This window comes from Myotis davidii, unplaced genomic scaffold, assembly GCF_000327345.1.
Source record: "Myotis davidii unplaced genomic scaffold, ASM32734v1 scaffold644, whole genome shotgun sequence".
NCBI lineage: Eukaryota > Metazoa > Chordata > Mammalia > Chiroptera > Vespertilionidae > Myotis > Myotis davidii.
The window spans coordinates 17,763-25,400 of NW_006294921.1; positions in this window are offsets into that span (position 1 = coordinate 17,763).

Consider the following 7,638-nt stretch of genomic DNA (forward strand, 5'->3'; position numbering starts at 1 on the left):
CAAAAAAAATTAAAAAGCAGGAGGAGAGCCTAAGGGAGCTTTGGGACAACATAAAATGAAGTAACATACGCCAGAAGGACAAGAAGAGCAGGAAGTATTAGAAAACCTATTTGAAGAAATAATGACAGAAAACTTCCCCTACCTGGTGAAAGAAATAGACTTACAAGTCCAGGAAGCACAGAGAACCCCATACAAAAGGAATCCAAAGAGGACCACACCAAGACGCATCATAATTAAAATGCCAAGAGCAAAAGACAGAGACTCTTAAAAGCAGCTAGAGAAAGACAGTCAGTTACCTACAAGGGAGTACCCATACGACTGTCAGCTGATTTCTCAACAGAAACTATGCAGGCCAGAAGAGAGTGGCAAGAAATATTCAAAGTCATGAATAGCAAGAACCTACAACCAAGATTACTCTACCCAGCAAAGCTATCATTTGGAATTGAAGGTCAGATAAAGAGCTTCACAGACAAGAAAAAGCTAAAAGAGTTCATCACCACCAAGCCAGTATTATATGAAATGCTGAAGGGTATTCTCCAAAAAGGAGAAGGAAAAGGTAAAGATAAAAATTATGAACAACAAAGTGACAACAAATACATATCTATCAACAAGTGAATCTAAAAATGAAGTGAATAAAAAATCTGATGAACAGAATAAACTGGTGAATATTATAGAATCAGGGCATAAAAAGGGAGTGGACTGACAATTCTTGGGGGGAAGGGAGTGTGGGGAGTGAGGTTGGACAAAAATCTTACACCTATGGACAAGGGCAGTGAGGAATGGTTAAGGACATGGGGTGGGGGTTGGAAACTGAGGGTAGGGGAGCTATGGGGGGACAAAGAGGAACAACTGTAATAATCTGAACAATAAAGATTTATTAAAAAATAAATGTTACATGGGCTGGAAACTAAAAATTGTATGAAAAAATGGAGAATAGTGTAGTCAATACATTGTATCAGTTTGGGTGGAGACATGGTAGAATATGAGATGGAACAGTGGGTCAAGGGAAGATGCTTTTGTATTACTTTAACCAGTATGTATTTTTAAAGTTGGAGCAATATCATTCTTAAAAGCAGATGGGATTGAGGTTAAAAACACAGTTGTGATATGGTGAGAGGCAGATAATTAACAGTACAATGTTCAGACATGGAAGAGAGAACTGGAATCTAGAAAATAAACAAGAGGATTGACCTTGGAAAAAATGAATAGAATTCTTTCCTTCCTATCAGGAGAAAGGGAGAAAGGAGGATGGGTATAGGTGTATATTGGATTACATCCTTAGTGGTGAAAGTGGAAAAATCTCTCCCAAACCTACAGAGAATATAAGAAAAGATGGAAGTTTATAGTTTCAAGCAGATTAGGTAGTCATTATGTAACATGGTGGAGAAAGCAGCTTAGATAAACTTAGAGTCATGGAAAATTTTGAAAGCTGAAAGGAAAAAAAATAATTTTTATATTAACTTGTGTAATAAATTTAGCATTTGTGTATGGACAAAGAAATTTTAGAAATGGAATGGGCGTAGTGGATAACATGGAATAATAAAATAGGATGCATATAAATAGAAATATTGATTGATAGGTAAATAAATATAAATAGGGTAAATACAGTGACAATAGGACAATGGTTTGATGGCTCAACAATGTTTTTTAAAAGTGTAATTGCAGTAGTAGAGTGACTTTACAACACTTTTTCCATTCTTAAAGGCAATAGTGGTCAGGCAATGAGATTTCTAAAGTAATTCAATGTAATTGTCTGGGTTATTCTGTGGTTTTTGAAATCTGGTTAAAATGAAATGTAGGAAAATGCCATAGAAGATGTAGAATTTGAGATGTAATATTTAAACTGTAGAACTTAAATATACTATTATAGTCCATCTATAAAGGAACAATGGGAGCTGGGTACCAAAGTTATTAGTAAATAAGGAAAAATGATCAAGAGATTGGTAGATAGTACAAGGAGTTAGGAGGGTTGAAGAACTGAAATGACATAAGTCACAAATGAACAAGGGTAATAGTCTGAAAGCAGTACAGGGGACAAGGAAGACACTAGCATACTCTATATAATTATGTATGGTGTGTGGTGCAATATGTAGCCTTTACTTGAGAAAACTACCAGGGATATGGTGTTCTCAGAGAATCGCAAGGTTACACTTCAGGTCAAGAGATTTAGAGATTGTCCAGTGAAAAATTTTATGATATATAGGAGATTGTTAATTAAGGGATATGTGAGCTGAACTCCTCATGAGCTTCTCAGTTGGGTAGTGGTCACAATATTTTTAGGTGAGAAAGAAATATAGAGTATCATCAAGGAAAGAAGATGTGGTATAAAATTATTAAAGAAATTAGGGACATACTAGTAAGAGGATTACTACAAATCCTCAGTTCCTTGAGGATGGTGGGCCTCTTACTTACCCACTTTGACAAGAGACATGGTATTGGTTGTGTTGACTAAAACATTTCTTTTTCTTGTAGTCTTTTCCTTATTTTTAAATTCATAATATTTAAATAAATTAACAAAATTCCTTTATTTATTTTTGTTGAAGTATAATTCACATACAATAAAATTCAACCTCTCCCAGTGCAGCTTGATGAGTTTCACAGATCTATGTAATCACTACTACAATGATGTTATTGAACTTGTCCATCACTCAGAAAAGTTCCCATGTTCCTTTGCCGTCAGTGTGTCCAATCAGTCCCGTAGCCTTAATCAACTTCCAATTTGGTTTTGTTAATATAGAATACTTTTGCCTTTTCTAGAAATTTATATAAATGAATCTTAGAACATGTGTGCTGTTTGTATATGAATTCTTTTGTTCAGAATATGGTAATATTTTTAGATTTATTCATGTCCTTTCATGTCTTAGTAGTTCATTTCTTTTTATGGATGAATAGTATGCAATTGTATGGACACGGCAAAATTTGTTTAATCACCCACTGATGTAAATTTAAGTTGTGTTCAGTTTAAAGCTATTGTAAGTAGAGATGCTATAAACATTTGTGTATAAGTCCTTGTGCGGACATTTGTTTTATTTCTCTTGGGTATCGTATGTTTACCTTTAATGTATATTTGCCTTTTAAGAAAGTGCCAAACTGTTTTCCAAAGTGGATAGGTAATATTTCATATTACCACCTGTAATTTATAAAAGTTTAATTCTATCCACATCCTCACCAATATTTGGTGTTTTAAATTTTAGCCATACTAGTGGCTGGTGGACTCTTGGAGTTTTAATTTGTATTTCTAAATTGGCTAATGATATTATCTTTTCATAAATGGCCACATTTTCACAAATGTATTGGCTATTCACACATCTTCTTTTGTAAAAAGTCTGTTTAAGGCTTGTGCCCAGTTTTTTGACTGGGTTGTTTTCTTATTGAATTGTAATTGTTCTTTATGTATTCTAGATACAATTTCTTTAAAACACACACACACACACACACACACACACACACACACACACACACACACACATTTTTCTCCTGGTTGTCTTTTCATTTTCCTCATGGTGTCTTCTCAAGAGAATTTTTAAATTGTTGTGAATTCCAATTTATCAATTTTTAATAGTTTGTCCTTTTCACTTATATCAAAGACATCTTTGCTTATCTTAAGATCTGTGAGGTTTTCCTATATTTTTCTTCTAAATGTTTATAATATTAGCATTTACACAAGTCTATGATCCATTTCAAGATAAATTTTAAGAAGTATGTGAAGTAAGGATCAAAGTTCAATTTTTTTTATGTGGGTTTATAGTTGTTTAACACCACTTGTTGAAAATATTATATTTTCCTCATTTAATTATCTTGGTATCTTTGTGAAAATCAGTTGATCTTATGTGTTGTTTTATTTAAGGATGTTCTCTTTCCCATTCATCTACATACACTTACAAGCAATGTAAATCTTCTAATGTTTTTATCCTTTAAAAATGTTTTATCTATTCTAAAACGTACACATTTCTATATTAATATTAAAACCAGCTCGCCAATTTCTAAAAACATGTTGGGATTTTGATTGGGATTGAATTGGATCTACAAATAAATTTGACAACTATCTTTTTAACAATATTGAGTCTTCCAATCCACTAAAATGGTATGTCTCTATTTCTTTCTTTTTTACTGTCTCATTTTTTTTCTAGGTTCTTAACTTATTTTTCTAAATATAGTAATTTTAATTTTTTTCCATTTAAACAGTATTGTATTCACAGTGCATTTTATCATTGTTTATTGCAGTTAATAAATTATAAATGGTGGTCATATTAAACTAATTTTTTGAGCATATACTCTATGCATTCACTTGCTTTATCCTGGATTTATCATGATGAGTAAAATAATAGGTTTTCTCTGTCCTTTTAGTAGAAGAGACAGACATTGGTACAACAGTCACACAATAATACAATATAAGAAGAGTACCTAGTTCTTTAGGGCATATAGTTGGACTATTTGGCCTTTCCAGGGTGATTAGGAAAGCTTTCCTGTTAAAATGCAAAGATGTTGAAGTGCGAACAAGGATTGACTGGGTAAAGAGAAAGAGGAAAACTGTCTAACCAGAAGAAAGAGCATGGGTAAAGACTCAGTGGCAGGAGGCAGCGCAGTGAAGATGTGGCATTGAGATGATCATGGTAGAAGAGCACAAGAAACATGATGTGAGGTGTGGCTTGAGAGATACCTTAGTGGCTAGACCATGATCTTGAAGCCATGTTTGTCTTTATCCTGGATAAAGTTTATTGGATGGTTTTATGCATGAACATAACATTTTATGATTACATTTTAAAAAGGTCAGTGTGGCTGCCATGTGGATAGTGGATTGGAGGGGAGCAATACTAGAGAGAATAATTAAGTGGGTACTGCAATAGTTCAGGATGGTGGCTTGGAATAAGGTGGTGAATTGGAAATAGGGAGAAGTTGATATATTCAGGAGATAATTCAGAGGAAAAAAATAATGAGTTAATATTGGATTGTTAATGGCAAGAAAGAAAGAGGGCAGGGTCAAGAAAGGTATTAATGTACCAAATGCATGCCAGTGGGCATGTGAAATAATTGATAAGTGTGTTTCTTGCTCAGAACAGAGATCTAAATAATAAAGAAACATTTAATGTCCAAAGTAGTATAACTGTCAGTTGAAGTCCTAGGTGAAGATAAAATTACCTAGGTAAGGATATTAGAATGAAAAGGGGAGAGGACCCCTCTTAATTCCCGTTCTCCCTCTTTCTGGTTTAAATACATTCTAAGTCAAATATGTTTAGGCTGTTTTGTTTCATTTTGACCTGATATTTCTAATCTTGTTGTTTTTCTGCTTTGATTTCTTATATTTTATCTTACATTTGTAATGGCTTACTTATAATGTTACACTTTTATCATATTAATCTTTTGTTAGTTTTAAATAATAGAATACAATAGTAATACAAAGAATAATGGTAGAGAATAATTTGTCAAAATACTGTTAATTCCTCATGTGACACAACAAAATTGACGTATAATGGGTGTTTGGTGAACAAACCTGTAGGTAGGCACATTTATTTTGTAGGTGATCACTGGAAAGATATAAAATGTGAAAGAGTTTACCGTCATTTAATAGGCTGGGAAAGAAAAACAGAGAATGAGATAGAAGAGATATGTTATAGTATCCATGTTCATAAAATAAAATTATTATTAAATATGGGTGGCTAAAAATCAAATTTCTATTTATTATTAGAGTAACTATTTTTTCCTTTTCCTTTTTTTTGCAAAATACCACCACAGTTTGAGACATCTCAATTGCAAATAGCAACTATTTTATTACAAATGTAAAGAGCAACAAGTAGGCTGATAATATATAAATTGTCCATTTTTCTTTGATATACCATTTATTATTTTACTTATTCATGAAACATCCTTAATCTGGGAGCCAAGCCAGTAAGTTGATTTAATTTCCATGATTTATAATAGCTTTTTGGATAAGAAACCATTGTTATAACTTAGTAAAATTGGGTGACTGTTTCCTGACAACCTACCGAAAAAATATATGATTTCCTATAATAAAGCACTGAACTACATCCAATTCAGAGAAATATGCTGAATTCATAAACAGAAAATTAAATCCTCTAATGTAGAGTGAATATAGATATTATTGTCCCTGGAATTGTTCTTAAATTTGAGCTGCTATTAGTTATGCAAAATGTCCAAGAATGATGAATGCCATTGTTGAACTCATTGAACAAACAGCTTTGATTTCCAACAGTGATTTTAATCAAGGCTCATTATGTGACTTAGAATAAGATACTAAAAAATCCCATGCTCCTGTTTCATCATCATTGAACTAGGAAAAAAATATGCTTTCTTGTTGTCCTTGAACTCTTAAAGTTGTAAAGAATAGTAATTTTAGAGTACCCTACTTATAGAAATGCAAAAACTTCATAATTTGAAATCTATTTAATTCCAAACACTAATTATGTAAATTAATCCTAAAATAAATTAGGAGTTAAACATTTCAAAACTATATACATAGTTTTGGTATATACATAGTACCAAGATATATATTCCATCTTTATCAGGGCAACTATTTCCTTCCAGATAGGCTTATTGTTAAGAACAGTGGAAGGTAGCATATTGAATGCAAAGAAAAATCATAGATACCAGTTTCAAAAGCCCGATGACTCTATTTAATGATTACAAATTGAAAACTAATCTTCTCATAGATATTAGAAAGACATTTTGATTTATCTATAACAAGGAGTCTTATATATGGAGACAGATAAGTCTTTACTGGAGTTGTTATACTTTCTTAATACATAATGACTGGGAACCCATGCAGCTCTCACAGTCACTTGTGCATATTAATGCTCAATGAACATCCGAGGAAGGCATAATATCTATGGTGGAGATATGCACTCATTAATTAATTTAATTTTTTTCAATAAATAAAGACTGTCCTATGTTCTAAGGAAATAAAAATGTATCAGAGACACCAAAGAATTCAATATCTGTCAGAGAAGAAATTTTTTAAAAAGTATAATAAAACACTAACTTCATAAGATATTAATGTTGATATATATATTTGAATAATGTGAGTTTAGTGGGATAAGTTTTCCAAAAACATGATGATCAAAAGAATTTTTGAAATACATTTGTAATTATTCTGGTTACTATGAATTCTGTTATGGAATATTTTACTTACTTCATTCGTAGGCCAAAATGCTTGTCTTGGGCATTTTCATGAACATTTTGTAGAAGACAATTTATTGATTTTTTTCCCTTTATTGATTAAGTTATTACATATATGTCCTTATCTTCCCATTGCCCCCCCCCACTCATACCCACACCCCCCTGGTGTCTGTGTCCATTGGTTAGGCTTATATGCATGCATACAAGTCCTTTGGTTGATCTCTCCCCCTTACCCCTCACCTCCTCTACCTTCCCTTAGGTTTGACGGTCTGATCGATGCTTCTCTGTCTTTGGATCTGTTTTTGTTCATCAGTATATGTTCTTCATTATATTCCACAAATGAGTAAAATTGTGTGATATTTATCTTCCTCTGACTGGCATATTTCGCTTAGCATAATGCTCTCTAGTTCCATCCATGCTGCTGCAAATGGTAAGAATCCCTTCTTTTTTACAGCAGCATAGTAGTATTCCATTGTGTAGATGTACCACAGTTTTCTAATCCAC